The 15678-nt window shown below is 43.8% G+C and overlaps 1 protein-coding gene and 1 long non-coding RNA gene across 30 annotated transcripts in view; one reads left to right on the forward strand and one right to left on the reverse strand.

Moving 5' to 3' along the window:
* The window catches only part of LOC138763207 (contactin-4-like), a 2221540-nt gene that overhangs the window by 738072 nt on the left and 1467790 nt on the right, over window positions 1–15678 (forward strand). The gene's annotated exons all lie outside the window — the stretch shown is intronic.
* LOC138763210 (uncharacterized) overlaps window positions 1–15678 on the reverse strand; it is a 139626-nt gene that overhangs the window by 54395 nt on the left and 69553 nt on the right. Inside the window, exons 1-2 of one of the 2 annotated variants that reach the window (XR_011357397.1) lie at window positions 5793–5976; window positions 249–328 (exon numbers count right to left, since the gene is read on the reverse strand). The exons of the other annotated variant lie outside the window; for it this stretch is intronic. This is a non-coding gene — a long non-coding RNA (uncharacterized lncRNA). Of the gene's footprint in view, window positions 1–248; window positions 329–5792; window positions 5977–15678 lie in introns of those variants that run through there. 2 annotated transcript variants of the gene reach the window in all.

The raw sequence follows: 15678 nt of genomic DNA on the forward strand, positions 1-15678 counted from the left end.
TCATATTGACCACCAACAGCATGATTACTAATGATACTGATGATGATATTGGAAATCTATAACTCTATGCCAAACTACTTGATACATCCAGCTATCTGGCTGAGTCGTGGTTTTGTTTGCTGGTGTTTGCATCAATATATGGTAAACAGAAGCATGGTTGAGTGGGTGGCAGCAGAAACTTTCATAGGCTGAAAAAGACAGGAAGGGACAACTCCCAACAACTAATTATGCTCACGTTTAACCATCACCTTTGCTTCATAAAGGCACTGTTTGACCTGTTGGGTTTCTCCAGCAGTTGCGTGCTTTTTCCACCTTGAACTTTAACTTTCTTGATCAAAAGGAAAAATAATCATTAAAACACAAGTAAAGATTACAAGTGTACTCCAGCTAGACTTTTCATATACCTCCTTTTGCGAAAGAGAATTATTTTTTTCAATTTAAGATTATTTTGTCATCATGTGATAAAATAGGTGTAATATTTTACAAAATTGACTTTAGTCTACATTTCTTTTTCTTTCTTTCTTTGGCTTGGCTTCGCGGACGAAGATTTATGGAGGGGGTAAAAAGTCCACGTCAGCTGCAGGCTCGTTTGTGGCTGACCAGTCCGATGCGGGACATTAAGGCAGACAGAAATTGCCTAGTGCCCCTTACAGTCAGAAAAAAAAGAAGCAAAAGAGAGTTCCCGAATCACTGAGTGTCCTTGGATTCATCCTCAGTGCTTCCGCAACCTTCGCAGGCACCCAAATTTCAGTCCAAACCATCCATAGCTCGAGCACCAGATTCAAAACTCTGACACTATCAGGAAGCCCTCTCACTGACTGGTTCCAATACCGGGTACCTACTCAGCCAGTGTCAATCCAGTCTTCAGCAGTGCAAAGTTTGGTCGAAGTCCTTTGACTGCTGTTGCCTGCAGCCTGTATGGGTTCCTTGCCTCAAGTCAGCCTGTTTGTTCTTCAGATGCTGAGCTCTTCACTGGTCTGCCACCGTGGTCACCATCTTGTTGGGTCATCTCCTCTGCTTCTCCTTCTCAAACGGGGAGGTTGCCCTCTTTTCTGGTGCCCTGCACCAGTCTTCTGTTCCCCTGGAGTCTGCAACCCCTTGAGACTGCTGCCTACGCAAGACAGACCCTACAGTCACAGTATTTTAAAAATAAACCACCCATTGGCTCATTTTGCATGCCATTTAAAGCCGGTACGGAGTCATCAGTAGACGGATTGGGTGGTAGAACCCTGCAACTGAGCACTGTGACTCCTCTCTCCACTCTGTAGGTCTGCACCAGTGGAAGCTGCTTGATTGTTAAGAATCATGTCAAACCAGTAATGACAGTAAAATATCCAAACAAAGCATGGATATCAACTAAAAATAAGATTCTTGGAAAAGTTGTTGAGAATATGAGAATAAAAAATAGGTTTTATATAGGATTATTGTGAATGAGTGCTTGATATTGACATAAAGGTATTGAATATTGAAGTGGCAACTGAATAATGTTTAATTGGATTGGCTTTGAAAGAAGCACAATTTTAGGTAGAAATTATGTGAAAAGTCAGAGTGGACTTGGACATTCTTGGAAATCCATTGGATTTTATCAGCTGGGCTGGAGAATGCACTGAGCATTTAGACTTGCATTAGAATTAGACAGTATATTTAAGTTTCCCTATTGGGGTTAATTTTGGAACTCTCTGAGGCAGAACTGCAATCACATTTAAAGGAACTGCCATGCTTCCATCTCTCTTCTCCAATGTCAGACTGCTCATGTCATATATTTTCCTATGTAAAATGTTTCTTCGTAATCTGAAATTCTTTTTTCCAAAATGCAAGTCGATGCAATGTGGATTTATTTTCAATGATGCTATTTACTAATCTACCTCTAACATATACGGCCATTGAATTTCATGGCACATTGCTCCTACTGGAAATTATTGTCAAATCCAGAAGTTTGAGTCAGATTGCCGACTCTTTCCTTCAATTTATGGAGGAGGGCTGCCGCCTCGTCCTGCCGTCCACCTAGAGATGGTACAAATCCCCCCAGGACCACCAGTGGAGCTCCATAGACGAGTTTGGTTGAAGAGGTGTTGAGGTCCTCTTTGAGTGCTCTGTGGATACCCAGCAGTGCCTGTGGTAGCTCATCTACCCAGTTAGGTACTTGTAGTCTGGTCATGAGCATAGCCTTGTGGTGCCTGTGGAAGTGCTCCACCAGCTCATTTGACAGCGGATGATAGGCCGTTGTGTGGTGCAGCTGGGCGCCCCACACGATGGCAAGGTCAGACCACAGGCTGGAGGTGAATTGGGCCCCTCTATCCGATGTAATGTGGGATGGTATCCTGAACCATGCCACCCAGGAGGAGATGAAAGTTCTGATGCACGAGGTTGTGGATGTGTCTGCCAGCGAGACTGCTTTTGGCCACCTCATGAAATGGTCAACCATCATAAACAGGTACCTTGGGATACTGGTAAGAGTCCCACTATATCCACGTGGGCGTTGTTGAACCTTTGCTCTGCGGGTTCAAAGTGTTGAGGTGGGGTCTTTATGTGCCGTTGAACCTTGGCTGTTTGTAACTGCGTGCACACCTTTACCCACCCGCTGACCTTTTTTCATAAACCACACCATATGTATTTGCTGGCCACCAGTCGGACCACGGTCCTAAAGGATGGGTGAACCAGCCCTTGAATGGAATAAAAAACCTGCAGTCTCCAAGCTGCCGGGATGATGGGTCTGACCTGACTGGTGGCCACGTCGCACAGGAGGGTGGTGTTACCTGTGCTGACTGGGATATTCTGGAGTTGCAGTTCTAATATGGCTGTTCTGTACTGTGGCATCTCCTCATCATCTTATTGCGCCTTTGCCAGTGCCACAAAATCTACTCCCTTTGTTAGTGTGTGGATGGTCTGCCTGGACAGTGTGTCTGCCACCACATTATCCTTGCCAGAGATGAAACTTACAATTTGTGATTTAAGACAGGCGATGCTGCTAGCAGGCTGACCAGGAGTCCGAGATCTCGGCCAAGGCGAAAGTCTGTGAAGACTGTAAAAGACCTGCCCTCGAGGAAGTACCTGAAATGGTTGATGGCCAAGTACAGCACCAGTTGCTCCCTGTTGAAAGTGCTGTACTTCAGTTCTGGAAGTCGCAGATGTTTGTTGAAGAAAGTCAATGGTTGCCAACTTCCTTCAATCTGCTGCTCCAGAATTCTGCCAATTGCCATTCCTGAGGCATCCACAGTCAGGGCCATTGAAGCATCTGCCCTGGGGTGTGCCAAAAGAGCAACACCTGCCAGGGCTTCCTTGGCTTTCACAAAGGCCTCCGCTAACTCCCAACCCATGTGATGCCGTTTGCCTTGTCAGCCATCTGGTGAACAAGGGCCACATGAACCGTGCAACCGAGGGGATGAACCTATGTTAGATGTTGATCATACCCACAAGCTCCTGTAGTACCCTGGTCGGGCTGGGCCTAGGAAACTTCCAGATGGCCTTCACCTTGCTTGGTAGTGGTGTGGCCCCTTCCTTGGTTATCTTATTTCCCAGGAAGTCAATGGGCTCCAACCTCAACTGGCATTTGGCTGGGTTGATCGTCAGTCCAAATTCGCTCAGCCGGGTGTAGAGGTTGCGGAGGTGCAGCAAGTATTCTTGTCAGTCCCTGCTCGCCATGAGGATGTTTTCCAAGTAGACGAAGGTGCCATCCAGGACTCGGTCCACCACATCCTTTAGATGCTGGAAGGTCTGTGTGGTATTCTTCAATCCGAGCAGCATGTGCAGGAATTCAGACAGGGCGAACGGGGTGGGGATATCATTGAGGTGCACCGGATCTGATGGTATCCCTACATGAAGTCCACTTTGGAAAAGAACTTTGTCTGTGCAGATTAGCCGCAAAGTCCTGGATGTGTGGAATAGGGTATCGATCTGATGTTGTGGCCTCATTGAGATGACATTAGTCTCTGCATGGTCTCCAACCCCCTGTGCCTTTGGGCACCATATACAGGGGAGAAGCCCATGGGCCGTCTGACTGCTGTACAATGCCAAGCTCCTCCAATTTCTTGAATTCCTGCTTCGCCAGCTGGAGCTTCTCTGAAGGAAGACGTCTTATTTGTGTGTGGAGCGGTGGGCCTTGGTTAAGGATGTGATGTTGTAGTCCCTGCTGGGACATCGCCATGGTGAATTGGGGGGTGACCGATTCTGGGAAATCTTCAAGGATTTTGGAGTATTCGTCTGTGGATCACTGCATGGAATCCAGGTGGGGTGCTGTAAGTTTGGCATCCTTGAGGGGACAAGTTTGGAAAGTCTTTCCATGGACCAGTCTCCAACCCTTGAGGTCCACTAGCAGGCTATTGGTGCGCATGAAGTCTGCCTCAAGGAGTGGCTGTTCATGGTCATTAGCGATGGCTGGCCCTGACATTTCCCTGGAATGTGCATGGTGGTCTGCACCGGTGGGGTCTGGAGCACCATCTCTGGTGGTAGGAACACCACTGTTTGTCTGGATCACCTCCTCTGGGGTACTGCTGTTCCTTTGACGGGTGTGGCTTCACAATTTAGCAACAACCCCCACGGATGCCGAGCACTTTCTTTTCTGTTTCCACAGAACGTCTGCTCATGCTGTGACTTTCCGGGGGATCGCTGAAGTCGGCGTCTGCTGGGAGCAATTGGATGTCCTCAAGCAGTTGCTCCAGGAATGCATGCTCAAATATGATGCTGGGCTCATTCTTTCCAAGGAAGGCCAGCATTTCATTAATTCGAGCCCATGGGGGCCTGTCCCCTGGACTGTCCAAGTGGAGCAGACGTGTCACTCTCTCATGCCGTGAGACACAAAAGTCTCAATTAGAAAGTCCATGAAGGCTGTGTGTAGACGCCTTCCGATAGGGGCTCTTGGATGAAGTTGGCCACCTGTCCTGCTGTGTCCTGGTCCAGGGTGCTCACCATGTGGTAGCACTGGGTGGACTCTGCTGTGATCTGCCGGATCTGAAACTGTGCCTCAGCCTGCTCAAACCACACACATGGTTGAATCGTCCAGGAGGCCAGCAGCTTGAGAGTGATTGTGTGGACTGCTCCCTGTTCTTCATTGCTGGATTTAGATGCTGTCTAAACCATCGGGGTGACCAATTGTAGCTGTGTGCTATGCGAAGAAAGACAGACACATGTGCGTGGTCGGGTATAGCTCTGCTTTATTGGGGGCTCAAACTCGACTTTTATTTTATTTGTGTTCCTGCTGTATTCCCCTTTTTTCTGATGTCACGGCCCACATAACAAAAGCAGGTTTCCTGTGCACAGGTACCTTCTTGCATTGCAATGCCGCCTTCCCCATGCACTGCCCCTGACTGTCTGTTTGCTGTGCAGTTGGGCCAGTGCCATTTTGGAGTCACTGGCACTTACATTTCCCTTGCCCTGCCAATTTGCTTGCTGGGGCCAGTGCCACTGCTGGTTTTGGTTGTACTCACCGCCTGGAACACTGGCCCAATTACTGCGGTGGCGGGCCGCCACAACATTTGATATCCATGATGCAGAAGAAACTTAGTTGTCCATCTTAATCTACTGGGTTGAAGCTGGATTGTGTGAATTCCCAATTTGTGCACACAAATATCCAACATACATCATAAATTAGTGACGAAGAATTATTCTGCACTATTGGCTGCATAAAGTGAACCAAATAAAGCAACTATTTATACAAATCAAAGGATTTACAATACAACTCTAATTATCTGAAATCACATTCTCCAAATTCCTGTTATCCGATTTTTTTTTCAAGTTCCCTTCAAAACAAATCAGAAATTCTCATTTAGCCAAAATTATTTTGAAGCCGAACTGACCGGGGACCTCGGGCTCCTCGTGCCTGCAGCAGCTGACCTCGACTCCCAATATCAGCAGAACTCAAGCTACTGAGCAGTAGCAGGAATCTCCCGGCATGAGCAGGGCCTTGGTGAGAAAGTTTTGGTGATCAGCGGTGGCCAGCATTTATTTTTGGTGAGAATTAAACATGATTTTGATGCTTAAAAGGCCTTCCCTAGTTACTTGTTGTTGTTTAAACACTGTTACAAATGTTTTGCTGTTGCATCTGGGCTGTTTTTAGAAAAATGACCAGTTCTACGAAAAAGAAACATTTATCTGAAATAGGCCCGGTCCCAACCATTTTAGATAATCAGAGTTGCACCGTCATTCCAGAAGATAATTATTACATTTCTACAATTAATAGTTATTTTTGGAAGTGACACTAATTTGACTTTATTTTCTGGCATGTAAAAAAAAATCACATTATCTAAACCAAAGTGAACATTTGAAAAAAATAAATAAATTGATAACTTTAATGTAGTCAATATCATTGTCCTTGAAAAAAGAGAAAAATGAATTGGGAAACAACTATGATGAGCAAAATAACAAAGGTTTTGTAATTTGGTTGATGGGTTTCATAAACTCCAAGGAGTATGAGATCAGCAGAGAAAGTGGATCAGATAAATTATCACCCTTGACTTTACTGTATTCTGAACAGGCTTGAAGGGAAGTGTGATCTCCTCTGGTATCTGATTTTTCTGAAAGAACATAGCTTTGAAGAAATCTCCAGAAACTGAGAACAAATTAACGAGGAGAAAAGTACGGAATGATAATTGGCATGAAAATTTAGACGTATGGCATGGTAACAAGCCCTAAGAGCCGTGCCCCCAAATATAACCCCCATTCAACCCATGCAGACACTGGGTTAATGTACAAAATCCTTAAAGATAGCAATGGATTTGAACCCAGGTCACTGGCACTGCAATAGCATTACACTAACTCAGTGGTTCTCAACCTTTTTTCCCCTAGGCCCCACTTTAATTTTCAAAAAACATATGCCCAACCATTAGTGGAAAAAATGTTATATATTCAGAAGAAGATTGAATCCTTTACTGCAAGTGTATTTCAAAGCAGCATCTTCATTGTTGGGGTCTTTCATGGCTTGGTTCAGCATCATGCTGAAGAAGATTGAAAAGAGGGTTGGTGCGAGAACACAGCCTTGCTTCACGCCATTGTTAATGGAGAAGGGTTCAGAGAGCTCATTGCTGTATCTGACCCGACCTTGTTGGTTTTCGTGCAGTTGGATAATCATGTTGAGGAACTTTGGGGGACATCCGATGCGCTCTAGTATTTGCCAAAGCCCTTTCCTGCTCACGGTGTCGAAGGCTTTGGTGAGGTCAACAAAGGTGATGTAGAGTCCTTTGTTTTGTTCTCTGCACTTTTCTTGGAGCTGTCTGAGGGCAAAGACCATGTTTACATCCGGTACCGCACGGATGGCAGTCTCTTCAATCTGAGGCGCCTGCAAGCTCACACCAAGACACAAGAGAAACTTGTCCGTGAACTACTCTTTGCAGATGATGCCGCTTTAGTTGCCCATTCAGAGCCAGCTCTTCAGCGCTTGACGTCCTGCTTTGCGGAAACTGCCAAAATGTTTGGCCTGGAAGTCAGCCTGAAGAAAACTGAGGTCCTCCATCAGCCAGCTCCCCACCATGACTACCAGCTCCCCCACATCTCCATCGGGCACACAAAACTCAAAACGGTCAACCAGTTTACCTATCTCGGCTGCACCATTTCATCAGATGCAAGGATCGACAATGAGATAGACAACAGACTCGCCAAGGCAAATAGCGCCTTTGGAAGACTACACAAAAGAGTCTGGAAAAACAACCAACTGAAAAACCTCACAAAGATAAGCGTATACAGAGCCATTGTCATACCCACACTCCTGTTCGGCTCCGAATCATGGGTCCTCTACCGGCACCACCTACGGCTCCTAGAACGCTTCCACCAGCGTTGTCTCCGCTCCATCCTCAACATCCATTGGAGCGCTCACACCCCTAACGTCGAGGTACTCGAGATGGCAGAGGTCGACAGCATCGAGTCCACGCTGCTGAAGATCCAGCTGCGCTGGATGGGTCACGTCTCCAGAATGGAGGACCATCGCCTTCCCAAGATCGTATTATATGGCGAGCTCTCCACTGGCCACTGTGACAGAGGTGCACCAAAGAAAAGGTACAAGGACTGCCTAAAGAAATCTCTTGGTGCCTGCCACATTGACCACCGCCAGTGGGCTGATAACGCCTCAAACCGTGCATCTTGGCGCCTCACAGTTTGGCGGGCAGCAGCCTCCTTTGAAGAAGACCGCAGAGCCCACCTCACTGACAAAAGGCAAAGGAGGAAAAACCCAACACCCAACCCCAACCAACCAATTTTCCCTTGCAACCGCTGCAATCGTGTCTGCCTGTCCCGCATCGGACTGGTCAGCCACAAACGAGCCTGCAGCTGACGTGGACTTTTTACCCCCTCCATAAATCTTCGTCCGCGAAGCCAAGCCAAAGAAAAAAAATTTCAAAGCAAAGACCATGTCACCATGTCAGTAGTCAGTAGTTCCTCTGTTTGCGCGAAAGCCGCACTGTGATTCTGGGAGAATATTCTCGGCGACACTAGGTATTATTCTATTTAGTAGAATCCTAGCGAAGATTTTGCCTGCAATGGAGAGCAACGTGATTCCCCTGTAGTTTGAGCAGTCTGATTTCTCGCCTTTGTTTTTGTACAGGGTGATGATGGTGGCATCACGAAGATCCTGAGGCAGTTTACCTTCGTCCCAACAAAGCTTGAAAAACTCATGCAGTTTGGCATGCGGAGTTTTGCCGCCAGCCTTCCAGACTTCTGGGGGGATTCCATCCATACCTGCTGCTTTGCCACTTTTCAGTTGTTCGATTGCCTTATATGTCTCATCCAGGGTGGGAACCTCATCCAGCTCTAGCCTTAGGGGCTGTTGAGGGAGCTGGAGCAGGGCGGAATCTTGGACTGAGCGGTTGGCACTGAAAAGAGATTGGAAGTGTTCTGACCATCGGTTGAGGATGGAGATCTTGTCGCTGAGGAGGACTTTGCCGTCTGAGCTGCGCAGCGGGCTTTGGACTTGGGGTGAGGGGCCGTACACAGCCTTTAGAGCCTCGTAGAAACCCCTGAAGTCGCCAATGTTATATATTGGCGACTACACAAAAGAGTCTGGAAAAACAACCAACTGAAAAACCTCACAAAGTTAAGCGTATACAGAGCCGTTGTCATACCCACACTCCTGTTCGGCTCCGAATCATGGGTCCTCTACCGGCACCACCTACGGCTCCTAGAACGCTTCCACCAGCGTTGTCTCCGCTCCATCCTCAACATCCATTGGAGCGCTTACATCCCTAACGTCGAAGTACTCGAGATGGCAGAGGTCGACAGCATCGAGTCCACGCTGCTGAAGATCCAGCTGCGCTGGATGGGTCACGTCTCCAGAATGGAGGACCATCGCCTTCCCAAGATCGTGTTATATGGCGAGCTCTCCACTGGCCACCGTGACAGAGGTGCACCAAAGAAAAGGTACAAGGACTGCCTAAAGAAATCTCTTGGTGCCTGCCACATTGACCACCGCCAGTGGGCTGATAACGCCTCAAACCGTGCATCTTGGCGCCTCACAGTTTGGCGGGCAGCAACCTCCTTTGAAGAAGACCGCAGAGCCCACCTCACTGACAAAAGGCAAAGGAGGAAAAACCCAACACCCAACCCCAACCAACCAATTTTCCCCTGCAACCGCTGCAACCGTGACTGCCTGTCCCGCATCGGACTTGTCAGCCACAAACGAGCCTGCAGCTGACGTGGACTTTTTACCCCCTCCATAAATCTTCGTCCGCGAAGCCAAGCCAAAGAAGAAAGATTTCAAAGCAATTAAGTTAGGGAATACATTGGAACACATATTTCATGTTCATCTACTACTTCAATATGTCAATTATCTCAAACACACATTCAACAATTGTTGTCACTTCAATAGGTACCTTGTCCCTGACACTGGCTGCAGATTTTTTTTTTTATTCGTTCCACCTGAACTCTCCATGTGTGGAAATTTTCAGTCAGTTTCTCTTAGCTTGTCGAAAATCACTTACAGCATTGAAGCCACATTCTACTAAATAAGACTATTGAAAACGTGTCAATAGTTCCCTTGCTATAGTCAAGTTTGGGTATTTCATTTCAATTTTGTTCGACGGCCACATCATGGTTCTTTTCACTTTGAACAGAGTTTTCACAGATTCCTCATGTTGCAATTCAGATAACTCCTCTTGGTATTGCTCTCGAACTTCCGACAAGTCCACCAAGTTAACCAAGAGGGAAAATCCATTGCCGTTATATCACAAAATCTATCATTGAAGTTGGTAACCAACATTTTCAAATGGTCAACAATGATGTTTGTAGCAGCATTGGTTACCTCACATTATTCAATCAATAGAATTGACTAAAACTTGTTGCAAAATGTCCATTTGGCATAATTCAATAAGTGTCATGAATCCAAATAACTTTGTTTTTGCATCAACAAATGTCATATTTGCTACTTAAAGTTGCTTGTTCAATGTACTTATTTTCTAAAAAAAATGACCATTAAGTATCTCACATAAACTTTGTATCTGTTGTTAGCAATAGCTTTATTTCAGGTTTGTCCTTCAAAAACTCGCTGAGAAGATCAAATAGTTCCATAAACCTTTTGAAGCAGTTTCTCTTTGACAACCAACTTACTTCATTGTGAAGCAATAATCTCACATATTCTCCATTTTTATCGACACAAAACTGCTTCAACAGATGTTTACATTTGGCATGAGCTTTGATGGCATTGATACACTTGATCACATAATGCAGTATCTCATGTAAAACAGGGGAAACTTTCTTGACAACTATGTTTTCTCAGTGGATAACACAAAGGACAACCAACATGTTTGGATTTTCATTCTTCATTAATTTTAAACATTGTTTTTTTTTCACCCATCAGAGCAGGTAGGTATTTCATTTTCATCCAAATAATTTTTGAGCTTGCTGTAGATATCAACTGCAGTAGTGGTTGTGTCTAATGATTCACAAAACAACATTTCTTCTTGAAACTCTTCCTGATCCATATATCTCATGTATGCCAATAACATAGCCTCACTGTCCTGTACAGTAGATTCATTCAGTTGCATTGAGAGCTTACAGGATTTCAACTTCTGAATAAGCTGTTTTTCAACATCTTGACCCATGTCATTTATTCTGTTGCAGACAGTACTATTACCCAATGGCATTGCTCAGATATCTTTGTCATCCTTTTGCGGAACTGATTTGAGAAACAATGATAGTGTGGGTTTAATCAGTTCCTCCCCAATCGTATGATTCTTCCCATGTTTTGCTATCAGCAGAGAAATTCCATAGCTAGCTTCAAGGGTGTGATTCAGGGCTGTGGTTTGACAGTGAATAAAGAAGTGATTTTTTAAAATCTATTTTCAAACTTCTTTTTCTTTGATTTAAAATATTCCAATTTTAAATTGACATGGTTAGGATGTTTTACCCTCAAATGAGTTTCAAGACAGCCTGCTTTCACTGATTCATTTGTTTAAGTCTCTTGGATTGGCATAATAGGCAAAAAGGTGCATGTTGATCATGTAGAGCAGGTATTAATCCAAACTTCAAGAATTCCACAGAATATTGATGAACCTTTTGCTTGCTTGGTCTGCTCATTTTGAATATACAACAGCATGAGCTCCTTGAAACAGAGTAACACAACAGCACGAGCTCACTGAAATGGATTAATAAATATTTTATTATATCTTAGAAATGAAAAATGGAATAAAAGTAATGATCAAATCAAAGGAAAAATACTGACCCTAAAAGAAAATGAAAAAAAAACACGAGCGCGGTTTCTAACATTTTTTTTTCTTGTAGAGAGTGCATCAAAACTGCGCTAGCATTGTGCTTTACTTTCTGGGGTCCCTATTTCTTTTCCAGTTTTGGCATCCACCTCAGGCTAGCGCCTAGGGTAGAGCCCCCTGCCCCCCCCCCAATTCAATAGACTAGTGTGCAAAGATACATAACGATACAGGTCTCAATCACAACTGAGCTGAAAAAGTAAAGGGATGTGATTGTGCAGATTGTGGTTCTTTCGACGTGTTCGACAAGGGGTTTGGACAGAGACATGATAGTTGAGATTATTTGGAATGGATGATAATAGGACCAGTCAGAAAAAAAAAATATAATTATAATGTTAACCAAGGATAACAACAGTTAAAATAAAATTAAATTAAAAAGAACAAAGTGAATTTACTTGAAAGTTACCACAATTGTGTTGCACTAACAGTGCTGCAAGTCATATCACGCCAATATAATGAGTTTATTTTTTCCAACCAACTTTTTAATTAATTCCCAAAATATTCTACGCCCCAGTAAAATATTAAGCCCCATGCTCTACCAAAATATTTCCACACTGTAAGGTAAAAACATCATGAGATGGGACCGGAGAAGGAGTCACCCAGTACTAAGGAGTAACAGAATGCAGATGTGACCTTGTACACTCAAGATAAGCTTGGCACTAACAAGAATGATGTGCAGCAGACTAACAGAGAAGGGTAGCAACAGCTTATTCATTGGACAATGTAATGGTATGATAATTTACTAAGTGCGTGTCCTGGGGTATAAAAAAACACCACTTGCTGATATCGGGAGAATGCGCCTTCTCCAACTAACACTGTTAGTTGCAAGTGTTACAATCCGGTAATAAAGAACAAAGAACCTTGATTTCGACTCAGTCTGGTGTCTGACTCACTCATTCATGAACAAAGCAGACCTAACAACATCTATGCACTAACTGCTATGCGAGAACAATGTCAAAAGGAATGAAATTGATATGTGATAAGTAATATGAAATGTTGCTCTTTAAAATTCCCTGTATACATGCAATTTTGGTGGGAATATTACAAGAGGAGGCATAGATCCATTCAGACATGTAGAAATTAAAGAGAAATTTAGCAAGAAAGCAGCAATTACATATTTGCCTGATAGTTTTATTACTTTCTAAATAATGCAAATGTTGGTCCAGGAAATCAATGATCTGCTGGCCAAGAATATGTCAATAATAGTCATGATCTCTCAGCTCACCTTTGGGGTGCAAGACGTACTGAATAATGGATAAGTCGCTTCAAAATTAACATGAAATGAGTGAACTCATTCTTTATCTTGTTACAGTAATGAAGAATGAATACAGTTAACAACATCTGAATCAGAGCGGAAAACTGTGTGTGGAGCCTAGAGAAATGGGGGAGATATTGAACAGTTTCTTTTCTTCGGTATTCACTAAGGAGAAAGATATTGGGAGATGTGAGATAAAAAAAAGCAAATTGGGTAAATATGGGGAATATAGAGATTACAAAAGATGTAGTTTTAGGGCTTTTGAAGAATATAAAGGTGGATAAGTCTCCGGGACCAGACAGGATCTTCCCCAGGACATTGAGAGAAGTGAAGGAGGAAATAGCAGAGGCTCTGGCGGTAATTTTCCAAATGCATGTGGTTCCGTTATTTAAAAAGGGTTCAAGGAGGAAGCCTGGCAACTATCGGCCTGTAAGTTTGACGTCTGTGGTAGGTAAATTAATGGAGAAAATTCTTAGAGATAGTACTTATAAACATCTGGATAGACAGGGTCTGATCAGGAGAACTCAACATGGATTTGTGGGAGGAAGGTCATGTTTGACCAATCTGATTGAATTTTTTGAAGAGGTGACTAGGAATGTGGATGAGGGTCGTGCAGTGGATGTTGTCTATATGGACTTCAGTAAGGCCTTCGATAAGGTACCACATGGAAGGTTAGTTAAGAAGGTGCAGTCTTTAGGTATAAATTTTGAGATAGTCAAATGGATTGAACATTGGCTGAAAGGGAGAGGCCAGAGAGTGGTAGTGGATAATTGTCTGTCAGGTTGGAGGCCGGTGACCAGTGGTGTGCCTCAAGGATCTGTATTGGGCCCATTGTTGTTCGTTATATACATTAATGATCTAGATGATGGGGTGGTAAATTGGATTAGTAAATATGCAGACGATACTAAGATAGGTGGAATAGTGGATAATGAAGAAGGTTTTCAAGGATTGCAGAGGGATTTGGGCTGCTTAGAAAAGTGGGCTGAAAAATGGCAGATGGAATTTAATGCTGATAAGTGTGAGGTGCTTCATTTTGGTAAGAAGAATCAGAACAGGACATACGTGGTAAATGGGAGAGCATTGATGAATACAGAAGAGCAGAAAGATTTAGGAGTAACGATACATCGTTCCCTGAAGGTAGAAACTCACGTGAATAGGGTGGTGAAGAAGGCCTTTAGTATGCTGGCCTTTATCAATCATTGCATGGAATATAGGAGTTGGGAGGTGATGTTGAGATTGTATAAGACGTTGGTGCGGCCTAATTTGGAGTTCTGTGTGCAGTTCTGGTCACCTAATTATAGGAAGGATATAAACATAGTGGAGAGAGTGCAGAGAAGGTTTACCAGAATGTTACCTGGGTTTAAGCATCTAGAGAATAGGGAGAGATTGGACAGATTAGGTCTTTATTCTTTGGTGCGTAGAAGGTTGAGAGGGGATTTGATAGAAGTATTTAAGATTATGAAAGGGATAGACAGAGTGGATGTGGATAGACTATTTCCGTTAAGAGGAGGAAAGATTAAAACAAGAGGACATGAGTTAAGAATTAAGGGGCAGAGGTTTAGAGGTAACATGAGGGGGAACTTCTTTACTCAGAGAGTGGTAGCCGTGTGGAATGAGCTTCCGGGAGAAATAGTGACGGCGGAGTCAATTGTATTATTTAAGAAAAGGTTGGACTGGTATATGGATGAGAAGAAGATGGAGGGTTATGGGCATTGTGCAGGGAGGTGGGACTAGAGAGGGGTGTTTGGTTCGGTGCAGACTAGAAGGGCCTAATGGCCTGTTTCCGTGCTGTAAATTGTTATGTTATCTTAGTGATAGGCTTGAAATATTTCAAATCTTTGTTGGTATTTGGCAAATCACATCGGTTATGTCAAATCGAATCCATACAAATATTGACTGTGGTGCGCAAGCCAAAATTCTGAATTAAATTACAAAACTGCCAGCATGATTAAGGGCACGAATGTCAGTGTTTCAGGGAAATAATTATATTGACGACAGTGTAATTTTCTTGAAGATAATTGCATTCATTGTAGGTCATCTTGCTTGCATTTCTTTTGAGTTTATCCTGAACATCTTCAAGTGGGATACAATTACTCCAGGCTCATGGAGCACCACAACCAGAACCCTTTGAAATGAGCAAATGCCACAAATATACTCCCACCACCTTTCACTAAATCTCCACAGATGACATTCAATCTGCAGTTCCTTGCAAACCAAACTAAATATTACTTGTTGAAGAAGCATCCTGACGATCACTCAAGCCCACAGCTTCCTGTAATTTACCCATGTTTTTCTAAGGCTTCTTTATTTTTGTGAGAAACAGAAGAACCTTCACAGATTTCGCTCGAGACAAAAATTGAGAACAAAGAACATTTATTGTACAACAGTGCAAAGTTGGGTGCTTCCCCTTACCCTGGGAATACACACACATACTGGGGATCACCCAACTTTTATACAGTTCATTTCAGTGTTGAGGTACCCTCCCCCCCCTAACATTCTTCTGCCTCCTGGATTGGTTTGGCATTTGGAAATTCTGTCTGCCTATGTGCAGTTTCTGTAAACTTGAAAGACCATGGGGTATCCTGTCTGGGTCCCATCATGTCATTGTCCTTATTTATGAATCTGCCTTTGTCCTTATTCACACCTCTCAACCCCCAGGACTTACTAATTCTATATGCAGAACTTGCTAATTCTTTCTATCACTATAAGACCCTTGTTCTATTGTACTTGTGTAACCCTTCC

The sequence above is a fragment of the Narcine bancroftii genome, chromosome 5, assembly GCF_036971445.1.
Source record: "Narcine bancroftii isolate sNarBan1 chromosome 5, sNarBan1.hap1, whole genome shotgun sequence".
Classification (NCBI taxonomy): Eukaryota; Metazoa; Chordata; class Chondrichthyes; order Torpediniformes; family Narcinidae; genus Narcine; species Narcine bancroftii.